We start from the raw sequence: 19,732 nt of genomic DNA, 5'->3' as shown, positions 1-19,732 counted from the left end.
CAGCCTGACCCTGACAAACCAGCAGCAGCCTGACCCTGACAAACCAGCAGCAGCCTGACCCTGACAAACCAGCAGCAGCCTGACCCTGACAAACCAGCAGCAGCCTGACCCTGACAAACCAGCAGCAGCCTGACCCTGACAAACCAGCAGCAGCCTGACCCTGACAAACCAGCAGCAGCCTGACCCTGACAAACCAGCAGCAGCCTGACCCTGACAAACCAGCAGCAGCCTGACCCTGACAAACCAGCAGCAGCCTGACCCTGACAAACCAGCAGCAGCCTGACCCTGACAAACCAGCAGCAGCCTGACCCTGACAAACCAGCAGCAGCCTGACAAACCAGCAGCAGCCTGACAAACCAGCAGCAGCCTGACAAACCAGCAGCAGCCTGACAAACCAGCAGCAGCCTGACAAACCAGCAGCAGCCTGACAAACCAGCAGCAGCCTGACAAACCAGCAGCAGCCTGACAAACCAGCAGCAGCCTGACAAACCAGCAGCAGCCTGACAAACCAGCAGCAGCCTGACAAACCAGCAGCAGCCTGACAAACCAGCAGCAGCCTGACAAACCAGCAGCAGCCTGACAAACCAGCAGCCTGACCCTGACAAACCAGCAGCCTGACCCTGACAAACCAGCAGCCTGACCCTGACAAACCAGCAGCCTGACCCTGACAAACCAGCAGCCTGACCCTGACAAACCAGCAGCCTGACCCTGACAAACCAGCAGCCTGACCCTGACAAACCAGCAGCCTGACCCTGACAAACCAGCAGCCTGACCCTGACAAACCAGCAGCCTGACCCTGACAAACCAGCAGCCTGACCCTGACAAACCAGCAGCCTGACCCTGACAAACCAGCAGCCTGACCCTGACAAACCAGCAGCCTGACCCTGACAAACCAGCAGCCTGACCCTGACAAACCAGCAGCCTGACAAACCAGCAGCCTGACAAACCACCAGCCTGACAAACCACCAGCCTGACAAACCAGCACCCTGACAAACCAGCACCCTGACAAAGCAGCACCCTGAACCTGACCTGATGTGTGTCTTACATATAAGGTTCAGAATTACCTGTTTTAGTTTCCATTCATACCTTTATGAATTAAGATTTTCTGAGTGGAAATGTTAAAATCATATAACAATATTTTAACAGTGGAATGAATGCATAAGCAATTAAGGAACTGTTAGTTAAATCCACATGAAGCAACATAACGTCTTTAGTAGTAAAATGTGATGTATCTAGGAGTGACAATATGTTTCCAAACATTTGTATGTGCTGTGGTTTGCTGACACTAAATAATGTTAGGGGAAACAAAAAAACGACCTATTGACAGTTACAGGGTAGTGTGATTCTTGTAATAAACTTAGTTTTACCAAAGTCCTGTGTTAGTATTCAGTACAACATACACTGCATACATCCATCTTGCTTTCAGTGAGGGAAGATTTTTCTTTAAAAAAAAAAAAAAAATTTGTTCCTTGGTAAAGTTGGTTTGTCTCACAGGTACCGAATTTGTATAATTAAAATAAGATAAGATATTGACATAATATATTTTTGGTTTTATAAACAACTGACAGGAAAAACAAAAACCTGAGATATTACCATATCCAGTGGTAAACAATAATCAGTCCCAAAAGGGCTTTCCTATATTTTGCATTTGTGTCAAACGTCCACATTATCAGAAGTACTCAGGAGTCCAGACGGTCTCCAGCAGCACTGGCATACAGCTCTCAGCTCACAGACGCCACCTGGCGAGTGAACGTGGCAGAACCCTGTCTGTGCTGGAGCCGGACTGCCCGTGGCATCAGCCTAGAACCTGCTCTGCTGATGCTTGCCGCTGGTTCCGGGGATCGGAATGAGCATCTCGTCAGGAAGCCTCAGCTCTGTCCGTTTGTCTTGGGAAGCGGGGTGGAGGCGGGGGCGGGGCGGGGGGCGTATGGCATGGCACCAATCCGCGTCGCCTCATTTGAGAGATTTTTGGTCGAACAGCTGCAGGTCCAGGCGCACCCACACCTCGCCTGTCGGCACCTCGTGCAGCAGCAGGCGCCTTGTCGCTGCTCCCTTGTTTTCCAGCTCCTTCTTGATGGTGGCCACAGGAACTTCAGTGCGGCCCAGGAAGTCTAACAATGATACAAGCAGCCATGATGAAAGCGGCCACCATCAAACGCTAGTAATAGAACACAGGCCATTGTGGCACAATGAAAGAAATTAAGCAATAGGGGGGGGAAAGAAATAAACGGTCAAACACAAAAGAAATTATCTAGTAGAAGGGTTGCAGTGAGACTGCAGAATATACCAGGGCATAAAGTAGAGAACGTAGTTCATCTGTATGTGTTCTTGGGCTGTAGGAGTAACCCGTACAAATACAAAGAGAATGTTCAAACTCACACACACAGAACCAGGGGGAGGATATGGAACCAGAACCCTGAAGCATGAAACCACAGTGATACCCCATGGAGAAACTTAAAATGACGTGTAATAAATAAATAAATTAAAAATAAATTAAAAGTTAAATTAAAAAAAAAAAAAACAAGACGAAACTTCAAATATGACACCCAAATTTTTCTAAGGGAAATTTAACATCAGCACATTTAACATCAGAACTGTTCCCAAGACGAATTTCAGGAAGTGTCAACGTGTAAAAAGAGGAGAAATAAACATCTGAAGAAAGGACTAACCATCGGGAGAGAACTGGTCCCTCTTGAAGATGGTGACACATAGAACATCCTGGTACAGGTCCTTAATGAAGAACTGACAGTTGAAGTTCCACTTGGGGTTGATTGTGTCATTTATTGTCCGGGAGGTGAAACACTGTGCCCCCATGGTCACCTCGCAATATGGATTACTCTTTCCTGGAGGGTGTAGGCCATCAAAAAAAACCATTAAACCCAACCATCAAGCCATACATGAGGTACAAGGCATTAGGGGGTTAGCGGCTGGAGTTTCGGGAGATAGGACTTGACCTTTGACCCTCACCATTGGGCTTGCAGGGCTTGAGCTCTGTGGCCTCCAAAATAGTGACCAGCAGGCGGCCAATGCCACTGGTTTTCAGGGAACGAGCTGGAAATGCATACAGCAAGTGATGCATGAGTCGAAAGACCAAGGAACAATAAATAAGATTCATAATAAAGAAGTTAAGATGCAAGGAACTCCCAAGGAATTGGCAGAAATAAGATACAGCAACTGGAAAAAAAAACTGTAGTTAATGGGGCACTGCAGTCTATGATAGGGTTATCAAGGGTTCAGTAATGAAGGTCTGCATAAATAAACTGTACAGCAACCAAAAGGGAAAGTAGTAGGTTCTTAAACTGCAACGGATGTGTTCACTGGAAGGACAGGCTGTGTAAAAGAGGGAAACTCAAATTCAGGAAAAACCAGTGCTCAGCTACAAACTCAGACCAAGATTTTGTTTTTACAAACCAGTTGAGTAGCCTTTGACTGACTCTCTATGCTCAACTGGTTGGAAGAAACAAATTCTTGCTCATGGGGTTTGTAGGTTCTGGCTGTGAAACGTCCAACATGGACTAAAACATGGGGTCAGGGTTCTGAAACACTGAATAGGGTAATGAATATATACTGGTGACTTAGAGGATTTTATATTACAGATACATAAATATACACACACACACATACATATAACTAAATTAAATAGGAAAAGGACAAGCAATTTTGTAGACAGATGAATAAAACCATTACATAATCAAACTGGACTGAAGGGTTATGCTAAGACACTGAAAAGGATTAAATGCAAATAAAATAGTTCACCTTGGTAAGCTTTCTCTCGCTTCTTCTTCTCAGTCTCTATGAAATGTTCTGAAGCAGCTTTGATTTTCTGCGCCCAGGCAGTCCTGATTGATTAAATAAGAAGAAACACCTGATTTGTTACCAGAACAGGACACCGAGGGAGCCTCCTTGTGGACTGAAGCCACAGCTTCCTTGTTCAATTCTCCTTAGTCTCTTCTCTAACTCCCTTCCTTCCCCACTCATTGATGTTCTCTGTCCTGAGAGTATAAACACGGTCGATGTGGGAGATGTGGAAGATTGGCTCATCGCTAGACGGATCGGAGGGCATCTTCACCAGAACTTCATTTAGAAACACGGGCTGGTTGGATAGAAGACCAAAATCGGGTCATAGACTCGCATTAAATTGGAAGTACACACAGTAGAGAAAGCCCGTAAAAATGGGCTAAACATACAACTAAGGAAATGGCACCTCTTTCTAGAAAGTTCTACTCCGAATTGTATGGATATGAAAAGTTCATTTAAAACGCAATGTATGATTTTGTGCCGTAAATGTAACTGTCTGGTATTGCTAGCCCCCTCCATTACTCCCCAGCATGAAAAAGAGTCTCACGTTCTTGTACATCTTGAACTGCATGTTGCACTTGGGACTGAAGAGCTTATCCGTCCCTGATGAGGTGAACTGCTTCACTGCTTGGGTGAGCAGCAGGAAGTCATTGAAGAGGAAGGTGTATAACTCCTTGTTGCTCTTAGTTTTATAGACCTTGCCGCTGTGTAGCAGCTTTCGGGGACCCAGGCAGTTGGTCAAGGAGTTGAATATCAAGTTCTGTAGGGAAATGGAACAATTGGAAGTGTCCAGTAAACTGTAGGAAAGCTGCAAAAATCCAGACCCTAACTTGTAGTAGGATTAACTCTGTAGACGACTTTGTTAGAGGCTGTGCATGTAAACAAACATTTGTTAAGAACTTCAGGAGGGAATATTGTAGATTATATAAAACCCAGGCTATAGACAAGAGCTTCGTGATATAGTTGCATTAGATGTGCTCACCTCAGTGATGCCTTCACACTGGACATGGCTCTGAATCCACTCTAACCTGTCGGAGTTCTCCTTCTCCCGGACCCCCTCGTTGACCTGCAGACAGAGCTCCTCGGCCCTGTCCAGAGCCTCCCGCAAGTGTCCATGGTCCAAGTGATTCTCTGGAGTGTTCTCGAGAATCTGGGGAGCAGGAGATTTGGAAATAGGTCTGGGACCTGCCTAAGAATGAACTCTGTCTTTGGACAAGGACTGTGGAGTTCAGGGTAGAGTGAAGTTACTGGCGGTTTGATGTTAATCAGATCCATCCATCCATCCATCCATCCATAAATAAACTGGTGCAGCACGTTTTGTAACAGTTGACATCCAACATTTCACAATACCCATACTCACTGTTAGGTTGAAGAAACAGTTGTTAATCATTTCTGTATGATCAGCAATGAGTGTAAATATATATGTATACGTTATTTCTTATCTTCTAGCCACATACTCTTAGCTATTGTACTCTAAGTAGGTGGTTAACAGCTGCCTACTTAGATAAGAATCTCACTTCCCTCTCTTGCGCCCCCCATTGACTATAAATAAAGAAGCCAAGGGGAACCACCCTTTGTAACACATTCTGCTGTAGTTTGCATTGCAGAGAGTGTGGGTACCCTTGCAAGTAAAACTGTAACCTGTGTGTGTCTCGTAAATGTGGAGTTGGGGTGGAAACGCCGGGCGCTTTCCCCAACATAGAATTTGGTCCTTCGAGCCGGATCCGAGGAACCCCGAAGACGTCTCCAGTACGCCGAGAGAAGCGACACCGAAGTCTGTCGACAGCCACTCGAAGTCGGGTGCAAGAAAGACCTGTGATGTGAATTCGTCATCAGGCCGGTGGTTAGAACTGCGCTCGACGTCTGGTGATGTCTGAAGGACCTCGGTGACGGATCAGAGAGCACACTATACAGGTGAGAGATACGGCACCTAAGTGAGTAGGTGGCCAAGTGAGAGATACGGCACCTAAATAAGTAGGTGGCCAAGACATGCATGTGGTTGAGGTTAGCCGAAATTAACCGGGAGAGAAAGTAGGCGTTGTTGGAAATATATATATTGATGTATGTGGATGTGTTTTTATAGGTTTTAGATTAACCTACACGATCCACCCTAAAAGCAACAACATACTGGTGACTGAAGGATCAAGGACGGGTTTCATCCCTGAAAACTAACACCGCTGCTCTAATAGGGAGCAGTAGAAGGCCGTGTTAGTGTCCTCCTGAGGTCTCATGCCAGATACTTGCTTTTAGGATTTTTTATTTTTTGTAGTGTATCCATTAAAAGGTAACAATGGGGAAGAATCAAAGTAAACAAATGGAACTAGAGGGAGATGAGAAGTTTATGGAAGGATATAAGCCAGGATCAGGACAAATAAGTAGATGGAGGAAAAAACATGGGTTTGAAGGAAAACTCCACACTCCAGATATATATAAAAGCTCACAGACTTTTGTATAAAAGCTAAACTTAAAACTGGAGATGTTACAGACTACCAATAAGAAAGAAGGTAAAGACAGAAAAAAAGAATATGTTTTTTCTGATGCATGGTTGGAACAAAGTAAGTTAAGAGATGTACGTAGAAAACAGAGTATGCAACAATTACATGGAAGGATAGAGATAGTGTTTATGAGACGAGCAGATTATGGCAGAATAGCGCAATGTAAACAAAAAGATGGAGAGGAACCTGAGGATTTTATGGATAGAATGAGAGTTGTATTTAGAGGAAACTCAGGGATCCCATTTGATGAAGAGGCAGTAGGAGTGTACCAACAACAGCTAAAACGAGCTTTTGTCGCAGGCCTAAAGCCCGAATTGCGAAAATATCTTGACAAACATTGGGTACATCAGAATACTGGTTCAGTCCAACAAGCACTAGAATATGCCCAACACGCGCAGAGAGCGCAGAAACAGGAAAAGACAGACACAATATTCAGCGCCTCAGATGTAGTAGCGTTAGTGCAAATGAATCCTCCGGGGAGGGGAGGATTCAGAGGAAGGTCAAGAGGCCGAGGAAGGGGGAGAGGTGTTTTCAGAAACAATTACAGGAATTCGTCTCAGCAAGATAACATTTGCTGGACATGCAGGAAACCTGGACACTTAGCTAGGAATTGTAGAGTAGGGAAACAACCATATAACCCAAACTCCATTGAAAACAATGATCAATGACCCCCCTCGGAGGCCCCTGTTACCGACACCATCCGAGGCAAAACAGAGGTGATTTTAAGAAAGGAAACGGAGGTCACTTTACAAGACCTTTTAGATAAGGAAATAGATTTACAAGCAGTGTGTCAGTTATTAGCAGAAAGGCAGTGGGAAACCTTGCCAAGTCGGAAGTTAGTCATAAACAGTGTCTGTGTGACACTGGAGCATGTAGGACTGTCCTAACCTCCAGTCCTCCCGGAGTCACATATTCTTCATCAGTCATAAATATAAAAACGGCAGGAGGTCAGACAGACAGACATCAGTTAACAAACCCAGTTGCAGTAAAAGATAAGGAAACTGGACTTGAATGTCAAGCACAGGTGTTAATAAGCCCTTCTTGTCCTGTTAACTTGTTAGGTCGAGACCTTATGGTACAAATGGGCATTAGCGTGGTTGCCACAGCCACTGGCATGAAAGCAATCGTAAATGAGGAAGCTTATGTTGTGCAAGGAACCACAACACCACAATATTACTGGTCTCTGGACCTAGGGGGAACTGCACAGACACGAGAATTATTGCGGAAAACTAGAGAAAAGCAGTCCCCTAGACAGGCCCAGTTCATGCCTGACGATGCCTTACACGTCACTATGTGGTACAAAGACACCCTTGGACCAGATTATGTCTATGACAAAACGTTTCATGCCCTCCAAGACACTTGTATAATATATGTATGTTAACCCCACCACTGGGTTTTCAGCAGCCTCAGTCATTTTATCTAACAAGCAACAAGCTGTATTTAGAGAGAGAACACCACACGTATCTCTTTCAAAACCACCCCAGATGCAGTGGAGAGATGTAGAGATGTTCTTACGAGATTCTATGCACAGTTACAATGACTACCAACCCGTATCTGGCTCCTGTTGGAGCTATGATGAGAAACACAATGTGTGGCGGTTTCCTTTGGGATGGAGAGTTCAAACCACTCCCACCACACACTTAAAGGACCCAACCTGACAAATTTTTTCAACCCTGGAGGAGGGATCATGTCCAGATCTAGATCGCCTTCCAGAAGGGTTGTGGTCGTCCTCCCCCACTGATGTAGGGCTGGTAAAGGGATTCCCACCTTACAAAGTAACTGTGAAATCAGAACACCGTCCGGCAATACCCATTAAAACCTGAAGCAGAGAAAGGTATAGCCCCTGTAGTGCAAGACATGTTAGCATCAGGAATATTGCGAGAGGCTCCTGAAGCCACTTGCAACACTCCTATCTTTCCAGTCCAGAAGGGACATACAGGGAAATGGCGCATGGTGCAGGATTTAAGACCTGTTAATAACATAGTGCAACATGCAGCACCAGACGTGCCTAACCCACACTTATTGCTCAACTCATTGACTCCTGATAAAAGCTACTTCTCAGTAGTGGATCTTAGTAATGCATTTTTCTCAGTACCATTGCACCCTGATTCTCAACATTTATTTGGATTTACCTATAAAGGGAAAAAATATACATATACTAGACTCCCTCAGGGATTTTCTGAAAGCCCACATGTATATACCATGGCCCTTAGATACTCTATGAGTACCTGTGAAATACCATCACATAGTCAGGTATTACTATACGTGGATGATATCTTAATAGCAGCAGATTCAGAACAACATTGCAAAGAAACTACCCTAACTGTGCTTCAGCATTTATACAATACTGGACATAAAGCTTCTAAACAGAAGTTGCAGTACTGCAAAAAGACAGTTGTCTATTTAGGGCATAACCTTTCACAAAAAGGTCGCTCGCTGCTAGAGATAAGGAAACAAGCTATACAGGAAGCACCTAAACCACAGACTAAACAACAGATGCAATTATTGTAGAGAATGGTTACCAGATTATGCTTTTCTAGTTCAACCTTTGCAAAATTTAATATACGGGAAGGAGATGACTCTAAAGGACAAAATACAATGGACTGAGGACGGAGAAAATGCTTTTACAAATTTAAAAAGAATGTTGCAAACCAATGTGACCCTTGCTCTACCAGATTATCAACAACCATTCACCCTATGTGTAGATGCTAATCAAGGTTATATGAAAGCAGTATTAACACAGCCATTCGGAGCAAAAGAGAGACCGTTAGCATTCTATTCAAAACGATTAGATGCAGTAGCAGCTGGCTTTCCACAGTGTTTACAGGCCTGTGCAGCTGCTGCAGAAGCAGTAAAGGTATCAGCAGAATTGGTACTTTGTCACCCCCTCATACTTAAAGTTCCTCATTCTGTGTCTCTAATCTTGTTGCAGACACCGCTTCCATTCTTAACACATACAAGACATCTTACCTTAGTGTCACTTTTGCTCTCACAACGTAACATTGAACTTCAGCGGTGTGGCCTATTGAACCCTAGTACGCTTCTCCCTACCGCAGAGGATGGGGAGCCACATTCTTGCAAAGCAACAATAGAAGAACAAACAAAACCAAGAGCAGATATTCTGCAAACTTTTATACCAGGATCAGAAGTTGTTTATGTAGATGGCTCAGCATCAAAAAATGATATGGAAAAAAATAAAGTTGGGTATGCTGTAGTTACATCTACTGAAGTGTTAGAAGCCAATGCACTCCCTTCTACTTGTTCAGCACAAGCGGCTGAACTTTATGCTGTGATCAGGGCATGTGAACTGTTCAAGAAAAAGTCACTTACTATCTACACTGATAGTCAATATGTGTTTGCAGCTGTCCATCACCATGCAAGAGTCTGGAAAAATAGAGGTTTTAGAACATCACAGGGCACATCTCTTACTCATACGAATTTGCTACTTAGATTATTAGACGTTGTGCATTTACCGACTCACTTTGCACTGTGCAAATGCAAAGCACACCAGACTGATGACTCTGCAGAAACCGCAGGAAATAGTTTTGCAGATAAAACCGCCAAAGAAGCGGCACTGAAACAACCTACCTTATCAGTGGCAGACATTCTTTTTATAGATAGCGATGTGCTATGTGATGCACAGATTCATGCTCCTAAAATAGAAGTACAAAGTTGGATCAAAAGAGGAGCAATACAACGAGAGAAAGTTTACTATATGAATGACAAGCCCATCCTACCAAAAAATTTATACAAAACAGCTGCTTTGGTGAGCCATGGAAATACTCATGTCTCAACAGGAGGGATGGTACATATCATACAACAATATTTCTATGCTATAAATTTTTCTGATTATGCAAAACAATTTTGTAGGACATGCTTAATTTGTTGTAAACACAATGCACAAGGAAACATCAGACCAAAACGTGGCCAGTTCCCCACAGCTGAGTATCCGTTTCAAGTTGTACATATGGATTTTATTGAATTATCTTGGTCACAAGGAAAGAAATACTGTCTAGTTATTATAGACACCTTTTCTAAGTGGGTAGAAATATACCCTGTAAAGCATTGTGATGCAATGACCGTTGCAAAATGTTTGGTAAGCCATTATTTCCCTACCTATGGCATACCTCATATTATAAGATCAGACAATGGGACTCATTTTGTAAATCAGACTATGTCCCTTTGCTCACAAGCATTAGGTTTTACGCTTAAGAATCATTGTGCGTATCACCCCCAGAGCGCAGGCTTAGTGGAAAGGACCAACGGCACTATTAAAACAAGGCTAAAAAAGACAATGGAAGAGACAAAAAGGCCGTGGCCAGAATGTTTGTCTCTAGTAAAATTATGGATGAGAATAACTCCCACTCCTGCAGGATTAACACCTTTTGAAATAGTGTATGGTAGACCATTTCCCCTAGCAACTGAAATGAATGACATAGAAAAAGCAGACCGAGAAAATACGCTGGCTGATTGGATGCGTAAACTACTAACATCACAACAAAAACATAGCCCCAGTAGTCTGCCGGTAAATTCTGTTTCTACTCAACAGGATAACTTGCAGCCGGGAGATTGGGTCCTGGTCAAGGTCCTGTTGCGGAAAGATTGGAGCACACCTCGGTGGGACGGTCCTTATCAAGTCCTCCTCACAACACCAACAGCAGTAAAGATCGCAGAACGACCTTCCTGGATACACAAAAGTCACTGTAAACCCATCAAGCCCTTATCAGAGGCCTCAGCAACAGAGTAGCAGTGGAAGTCCGCTACAAAGGCACAGTAACCAATAGGGTGCTGTTGTCTCAACCCGGTGAAGAAAACAACTGAGCTGCACTCTATTTAGGATGGCCCTGATAGGGTGGGGATGTGGTAAAGTGACTCTAGGGGTCATTCTTGTTGTAGGACTTGTATGGTTGTCCTGGCTCTCACCAGCTCCATTACAGCACCTACGGCGATGGACCCATGATGACTTCCATCTACGCCCGTTGCCCGCTGACCACTCACATCCATTTATGCAAAACTACTGGTACCGATATGTACATGATACTGTAACAGCGAAAAATGTGACAAATTGCTATGTTTGTTCAGTAATGCCCACTCATAGTGAAGGACCTACGGTGTATGGTAAAGCTATGAACATATCCCAAGCCAAGTGCGCTGCTTCTTTCGCAGGAATAGGATACCAGAGCCGTCTTTCCCTTATATTTTCGCTAGCAGGGGAAGATGTGAACATAACTATACCTGGGACTAATAGAATGACAGTGGTCCGAATTAAGTATCAGGAGGCTACAGGAAACTACCCAGATGACGTTGGGTTTCAAAATGGTACCTGTATACAGGATTTCTGGGTAGACTTCGCTGTTGCTAAAACTAATGTCTCACTTCCTTTTTCTGTCTTGATGGACCGAGACCCACTGACATATCAGCATGCCATTTGTTTTAAGCAAGATAATGGTACGCGATGGATAGGAGGAAACACCACGAACTGTAACCTAACATATGTAGACAGCATGTATGGATCTCCAATTTCGATGCTTCGCCCCAGTAATGGAACATATTGGGTGGACGGAGTAGCATGGTTGTGTGGACCTCGTGCATACTTTGTCTTACCACCGAACTGGTTTGGAGTGTGCGCTCTTATTTTTGTTTCAGATCACACCTTCCTGATAGCACAGGAAAGTAAAACTTTCTTCAGAAGCAGGAGAAGGCGTTCGATATCAATACAACCCCATGATAGTGTGTGGGGAACCGACGTGCCCGCTGAACATAAATTGTGGGGAACAGGCAGTAAAGTTATGCTGGCCCTGTTCCCTGGGCTAGGAATTGGAAAACTCATGCTACGCGTAGAAACTCTAAATTATAGACTAGGTCTATTTATGAATGATTCGATACTGATTAACCAAAAACAAAATGAACAATTAGACATAACCAGACAGATGGTAATCCAGAATCGTATGGCATTAGACCTACTGACAGCCGCACAAGGAGGAGTATGTGTCCTCCTGAACCAAACGTGCTGCACTTACATTCCTGACAATGTGCACTCACCCAATATGACATCTGCCTTAGACCGCCTCCGAAACTTACAAAAAGTGATGACCATGGACAGTCGACCGCAGTCCTCCTCATCCTGGTTAGACTGGTTTATTACAGGAACATGGTGGTCAATACTGATGAAAACATGCCTACCTCTTCTTTTGTTTTTCATTTTATTTTTCTGTTGTTTTATTACTGTTATACCATGTTTGAAAATGTTTATTAATCAAGCTCTTAATGCTGCTTTTCGGACACGCAGTACAATGTTTCTCTCCCTTACCCAAACTATAGAGACAGAGCCTGTTTCCAGCGATGGCGATGAAGAAGACATATAATTCATAATGACGGCCGAGCCGAAAGCACCCGTGCAGGGCTCGGACCTGAAGAAACGGAATTAAATGTTTTCCAGGATAATGACAATGTGGTCTAAATGAAGGTTGTACCTAAAGTGCTTTTGCAACTTCTACAATGTTGATGCTTCTGATCATACTGTCATGATAAACAGGAGGGACTGTTAGGTTGAAGAAACAGTTGTTAATCATTTCTGTATGATCAGCAATGAGTGTAAATATATATGTATACGTTATTTCTTATCTTCTAGCCACATACTCTTAGCTATTGTACTCTAAGTAGGTGGTTAACAGCTGCCTACTTAGATAAGAATCTCACTTCCCTCTCTTGCGCCCCCCATTGACTATAAATAAAGAAGCCAAGGGGAACCACCCTTTGTAACACATTCTGCTGTAGTTTGCATTGCAGAGAGTGTGGGTACCCTTGCAAGTAAAACTGTAACCTGTGTGTGTCTCGTAAATGTGGAGTTGGGGTGGAAACGCCGGGCGCTTTCCCCAACACTCACTCTTCTGCCTGAAGTTTTTGCATTTCATTGGTATTTAACTCCAGCAAAACAGCACATTCTTTCTTGTATTTGCTGACCATGATGATGGTCACAACCATTATCATTTGGTCCCCAAAGGAATTGACACGAACTGCATCTTTGGCAGGGCAAAGTCATACGTAGCAGCAACCCAAATTGAGCTAAATCCAAGGCAAATTGGATGAGGCTAATTCGTCATGCCTCCCACATCGCACACTGAAGGAGGGACCACGGGTGACAATGTGCAGGACTTACGTTCTTTATGATGAGTGGATAGCGGGTGATTCTCTGCATAGGCTTCAGCAGGAAGCTGGACAGTGGCATACCTTTACACCGGTGATCTGTAGCGATTTTCTGAGAGAGAGACACACACACACTTAGGAGTCAGAAACCCTAGCCTACGTCCTTATCTAAAGCACCACTCTAAATTTCAGTCTAGGTGCTTTAGAAGAGTTGAGTCCAGAGGTCTCATAGAACATAGTATTGGCCCGCAAGATATCTTTGTAATTCATTTCAGAAGAAAATAAAGAACAGTTCAACATCCATTTAACCCGCTACCGCTTTTTCACTGAGGACATTTGGACGGCTGCAATTCTCCCGCTTACCGATCGCTCTGGAACAGCCTTTAACAATGAACTATCTACCCCTCCCATTTGTTCCAGGGCTGCTGCCCACCATTCCTCACCTTGAGGAAGTCCTTGAACTCGGGTTCCTTGTCAGTCTTTTGTTGCAGCAGGGCTGCACCGTTAAGCTGGCAGCTGCAGAAGCGGATGTAGGCCTGCATGTGCGAGAGCTCCGAGGCCAGGATGTCCCCAATCATCTGCACCGGCATCTTCTCGCCACCCGTTTTCTTCCTCACCCTCAGTGCCCTGCCATTCACAAACACAATCACCAAAACCGCAAAGGCCGCCAAGTCCAGTACCAAGCAATTTCTTCGTAAAAGTTCAGGTGAGTTTCAAAAACAGAATGCTGGCCAGTGCCATTCTCAACAAACATTCCAGTCAGTTCTTTAAGTGCAAAAACTGTGCAGCCTGTTTTGTTATTATCCATCGACTGCATAGATAATTCCTTTTCCTGGCACTTCTCTATTTCTGGGACTTCACTCTGCCTATGACATTTGCTGTTGTGGGACACGATACTCGCAGTTCGTATTCCTAGAGCAAGGTGGCAGCATCGGATCACGTTTCATTCCCAAGAATTTCAGCTACCAAGAAGAAACAAGCTTGTGGAAAGACACACTTGTGAAGTTTGGTGTTGGACATAATCAGGTCCTTCCAGTTGACGAAGATCATGGCCATTTCAACATCTGTCAGGCGTCCCGACTCAGACATGGGCTTGTAAAACACCTGGAGAAAAAAAAATGAGAGACGGGCAAAGTTGGAAAGGGTTAGTAAAGGTTAAGAGGGATAACAAAATGTTAGGGAAAATAAGTTAAACATGTTCTGGCACAAAAACCTACACTCAAAGCCCTATACATGAGATCCATGACAAGAATATAAAAACTCAAAACTGCAAATGCTTAAAGCAGACTGAAGTGCAAAGACCTCACGGGGGCCCCACTGCAGATCATACCTCCAGGACCAGCTGAAGGTCAGCCATGTATCGCTCCTCCGTCTCAATGAGCTCGTGGATGTAACCCTGTCGCTTCCTCTCCTGCGGACTCATGGTGTCCAGGCTGGTCAGGTCAGCACACCCTGCAGGGTCGGGGATGACGGGGGTGGGGGTGGGAGTGGGGGGGGGGGCAGCCGCGGTCAGCAGCTGTCTTGCGTGGCCCCAAACATGTGGCTAAACCACTGGCTTGAGAAGCCGCTACCCGGAGCTGTCGCTAAGTCACTGCGCGAGAACAACCCTCCCGTCCGTCTTACCTTTTGCTGAAAATTCAGATGCGCGCAGACGCTGAAACTCCATTGGGTAACTTTCAATACGCCTTTTTGCATGAGCCTCATCCCCAAGCCTTAAAAACCGCAGCCAGGTTTCCTCTCTCGAACCCATTTTGCCTGGGACTGTAACCATCCTAGTGCTTAGCTTCTTGAATAACCTGGTCCTGGATATATATATATATTAGACGCTAATAACCAAACCTCACACCATCCTTGTGTAAGACAATGACTTGCCAAAAAAAAGCAGGTGCTTTTTAAGCAAATCCTTTATTTTCACGATAAATGTACATATGTATAATTTGAGGCACATTTTCAAAGTAACACAGCTTGGGAACTTTAACACAGACAAACTGACTTGACTACTGCCAATGCACTGTGGGTAAATTCCCAGTGGGGCCAAATGAAACCTCAAACTGCATAGACTGTTTAACAATTAATGCAAGGGATTCATTCAAAATGCATCTCTCTTGCCAGCAGCATAAACAGATTGCAAATTTGCATAAACAGAGCAAACCTTTAATTGCTTGCAAAATGTTTTCCAAGTAGAGGATATTTTTCAGCTGTTAAATACCTTATTCAGACATTTCTATGCCTTACTGCAAGTAATCACACATATTGTAGACTGAGCACACAATATCACAGTCATCCATTTTTTTTTTCATTAAACTGCACTTTCATATAAAATAAAATAAGTCAATACAACTAAGAGTAAAATCTGGGCAAACCAGGTTACATTCAAAATGCTTGTAGTTTTACTACAAAGTGCCGCAGCAGTGATGATTTCTTGAACACTGAGGCACAGAGAGTTTCACCCTGATGTGAGAGCAAAAGACCACACTTTATAAACCACCAAATCTGCCATTTTTATCCTTAACCGAGTAATACGATTCTTTAGCATTTGTTCCAAGGACATTGTCAACACATGAATTTACCTCTGGCTAATAGTTACACTGGCATGGACCAAATAGTCAGCAGGCACCATGCAGAAGGATAATCTTCAGAGTCTAAACCTTAGTGACCAAAAAAAGAATTAGCCCATCTAACATCTGAATTTTATCAATAACCAAATAATCAATGGTATCTAACTGCAAGGCAGATTTTCATTTTAAGTTGCATGAAAAAGCAAAGTGTGAGGCTCAGTGGGCTAAAGCCTCGTTTTTCGCCCAGCCTCAGTACATCTGCGGGTCCTTCAGCAAGGCCCTTAACCCCCAGCTCCCTGGATGCTGCTATGGGTGGCTACCCTTTGCGGCCAGCTTGCTGTCACTTACAGAAAGCAAACTGGGGGTGGCGTAAAGAGAATTTCCCCATAGGGCTCAATAAAGTATCAATTATTATTAAATAAAGACATGTATCTTAGTTATAACTAGTTTTTAAACTTGTTAGAACCCAGAAACCGCAAAACATGTACTGTTAAACACCAGCAGGCCTTGTTTCGTTAAAGGTTATGCATATAATTACCTGAATTAACCACTCCATCTTGGTGGGGGGGGGGGCATTTACATTGACGTTACCTCCCTAAGGTCACTTAAAGCAAAAAAAAATATATTCTAAAACATTTCCAGTATTATGGCAGATCAGCTGAAAACTCACAGCATCCTGGTCCAAACCCCCTCAGGCGGGAAAGCGGCAGACACTGCACCGGGGCACTAACAGGGCAAACCAAAGTCCACCAAAGCCCGCCGCGAGTGTTCGGAAAAAACAGCAAACAGTGAAGCAAGGACCCAGAACTTTGACCCTCGAATGGCTCACCGACCCCCACATAGGGAAAAGATGAAGGCTGCAACCAGTGTATGACTGCCTGCTTGAATACCCTTCCACTCCATACATTATAACAAATAACACCCTCAAAATACACAACTACATGTAAGGCAACAAAGGTTTCCCCTTAGTCTAGGTATGTATGACGAATATTCTACACACTATACCCATAGGCAAAACACAGTACTTAAAGAAGTACGTAAACAGCCAGTAATCGTTGAAGCTCATGTGTCGCCGTAGGCAAGCTACACCACCAGGGCCCCCTGTCTGCGACAAAGTGATATTGGCTGGCTAAGGCAGCGCCTCACCAAAAGATGGCACCCCAGGTGGCTGCCTATGTCACCTAATGGGTTGACCAGCACTGAGCACAGTACTATAGCTAAAGCCATGGGATTTCGTAGAGGGAGAGGATTAGGGTTAGGGTTAGGGTTAGGGTTAGCAGGGTTAGGGTTAGGGTTAGGGTTAGGTTTGCACTCATGGGGTTGGCAAAAAAAACCTACCAATGGAAAGCATGTGTCTGTGTACATGTGAATTCATACTGTGAACACACGCACACACACTTATGCAATTACCCAACGGTACGTAGCCCATAACTGAACTACAAGCTAAGCGTAAACGCACCGTTGCCTGCACAGATTATCCCAGATTTTCCATCTGCGCAGTAACATTCAGATATAACTGTCAGTGAGAGACGTTTTAACAAACAAACAAAAAAAAGTTAGGATACTCAATTGCACTTAGGGTAAAAAGCCATTTTTGAAAGAAAAATATGTTTTAAATAGTTAATGACTATGACTCTACATACCTTCACGCTCTCCCAAAAAGCTGTTTAAATGATATGCTTTATACTTTAAATATGGCATCAGCATCTATCACTGGCATTGTAATTGCTTTGCATCATAAGCAAGAACAATTTTAAAGACTAAAAACATGAATATAAAAATTACAGAGGGGGGCACTTGCTGTTGGACTGGTAGGTGTGTGGGACCTGCTTCAACACATGAGGAAAAAAATTTAAATAATAATAATAATAATAATATTAAAGCAGAAGTAAAAGAAAGTGAATTTGATGAGAAGGCAGGCCCTATCCAGCGAGGAAGCATTGACTGATATGGAGCACCTAAAGGGTATCTGAACAGCTCTGAGAAGCTGTGGAGGAAGAGGCAACGATGCCGTCCTACAAGAACAACACAGATAGAGGGAAAGATGGAGGGAAAGGTGGGGGGGAAAGAAGGGAAAGATGGCAGGAGAAGAGTGTAAGGAGGGTGGACGGATGGATGGAAGGAGAGGAGTGCTTCTCTGAAGCACAACTCTGAGAAGAAACCCAGTCCTAATAGGCGGATGGCAGAAGAGAGAGTATGCACGCCATGATGTGGAAACTCATCGACCCTCTCATCATGGTTTTTTATGAAGACATTTGCCAATACCAGGTAGTATCTTTCAAACTGCCCTACTTCACATCACCAGGCCTCCCATGAGGTCACCAATGAATCATTTCTTATCTGTGTTTAGGTTTCCCCTGCAGCACACAGCTACTGCAAACTCTCTCGATTCATCTTTGGACACAAACCATTTCTGTTCAGAAAGTCAGACCCAAGCAGGAAGCCAAACCGTAGCCTTGGTAGAGCTGCAGTCAGCAGGAGAACAGCCCTTTGAGAGACCCATACAATGCAGGTGGGCACTGTAACGTGGGTCAACTTTTACCCGAAGGTCACTTTCCACCTTAGATTTTGGAACTACCGCTCTCTCATTTATTGCCAACAGCATGAAACACTAGGCTGCAAACTTTGTATCTTAAGACATTTGCAACTATCAACAAGACAAACAAATATTACTTGGGGGGGGAAAAAAATTAAACTTACATTGTTGACTGGGATCGGACTCCGTGGTCATCTTGACGTAATTGGTGGGGAACAAGCCGACGACGCCATTCAGCTCCCCTTTCCACCAATCAGCATCGTCCTTGTTCAGCACATTGATCAGTTGACTTTTGGAGAAGCTCATCTCATCCTCGTTGCCCGCCTTGTAGTCGTACATGGTGATGACCTGGCAAACTGAAGGAACAGCCAACATGTAGGAAAGGCTGTTACGGAAGATGCAGACGGAGATCATCGCAGATCTTGGCATGTGATGCTGTTGATCTTACTTGGAACTGGAGCTGGTGTGGACTTCCCACTGGTGGGGCCCAAGAGCTTGACGTGGGAGGCGGGGAACCATCCGTTCTGGCGTTTTTTACCCCTAGCCTGGACAGATACAAGACAAGAGGTTCCTCATCAGGACATACATGCCAACCTAATTTAGGACAAATACATCTGACCTGAGAGAGACCCGCAACTCAACTTCAATGCCTCCTCCCAAAAACAGCCCAGGATTAGACCTCATTATGGGCGGCCTCCACATTTGATTAACGTCACTATCATGACAACACGGGTCCACAGACCTGCAGAACCCCTTGCCACCACCCAGATGGGTTCTTGCCCTGGATGAGGATAAGCTGTCCCGGGGCCAGGCTCAGCTGCTCCGCTCCGGTGGCCGTGTACGCAGTCGTCACTTGGGCAACCTCTGTCATACACATTCACAAATGAATGCGAACGCAAACAAGCACACGTGTTCAAGGTAGATAGAGCTTCGCAACAGTCGGCACTCGCAAAGACTATTGAACACAGCTGTGTTTCATCTGTATACAGGACACAGCCTAGCTGCAGATGCACCAGCATCAACGGAAAGGCAAAGATAAAGGTGTGTGGTGGCTGCCAGTGAATTTCTTGGCTCTTTACTGAGTGGTGACTGTGGGATCCCGCATCCTTACCTGGCTTTTTGCCGACTCCACCTGACTTTCCAGTGGTGCTATATGTCTGTAGACAGACACACATATTGGTAGAGGTCAGAGTAGCAAA

The 19,732-nt window shown here is 44.4% G+C and overlaps 1 pseudogene; it reads right to left on the bottom strand.

The window, feature by feature from the left end:
- Positions 1 to 1,919: 1,919 nt before the first annotated feature.
- LOC125726468 (intersectin-2-like) overlaps positions 1,920 to 19,732 on the bottom strand; it is a 71,999-nt pseudogene continuing 54,186 nt past the window's right edge.

Source organism: Brienomyrus brachyistius, unplaced genomic scaffold, assembly GCF_023856365.1.
Source record: "Brienomyrus brachyistius isolate T26 unplaced genomic scaffold, BBRACH_0.4 scaffold72, whole genome shotgun sequence".
NCBI classification, from domain to species: Eukaryota; Metazoa; Chordata; class Actinopteri; order Osteoglossiformes; family Mormyridae; genus Brienomyrus; species Brienomyrus brachyistius.
This window is presented reverse-complemented; position numbering and strand designations above follow the sequence as displayed.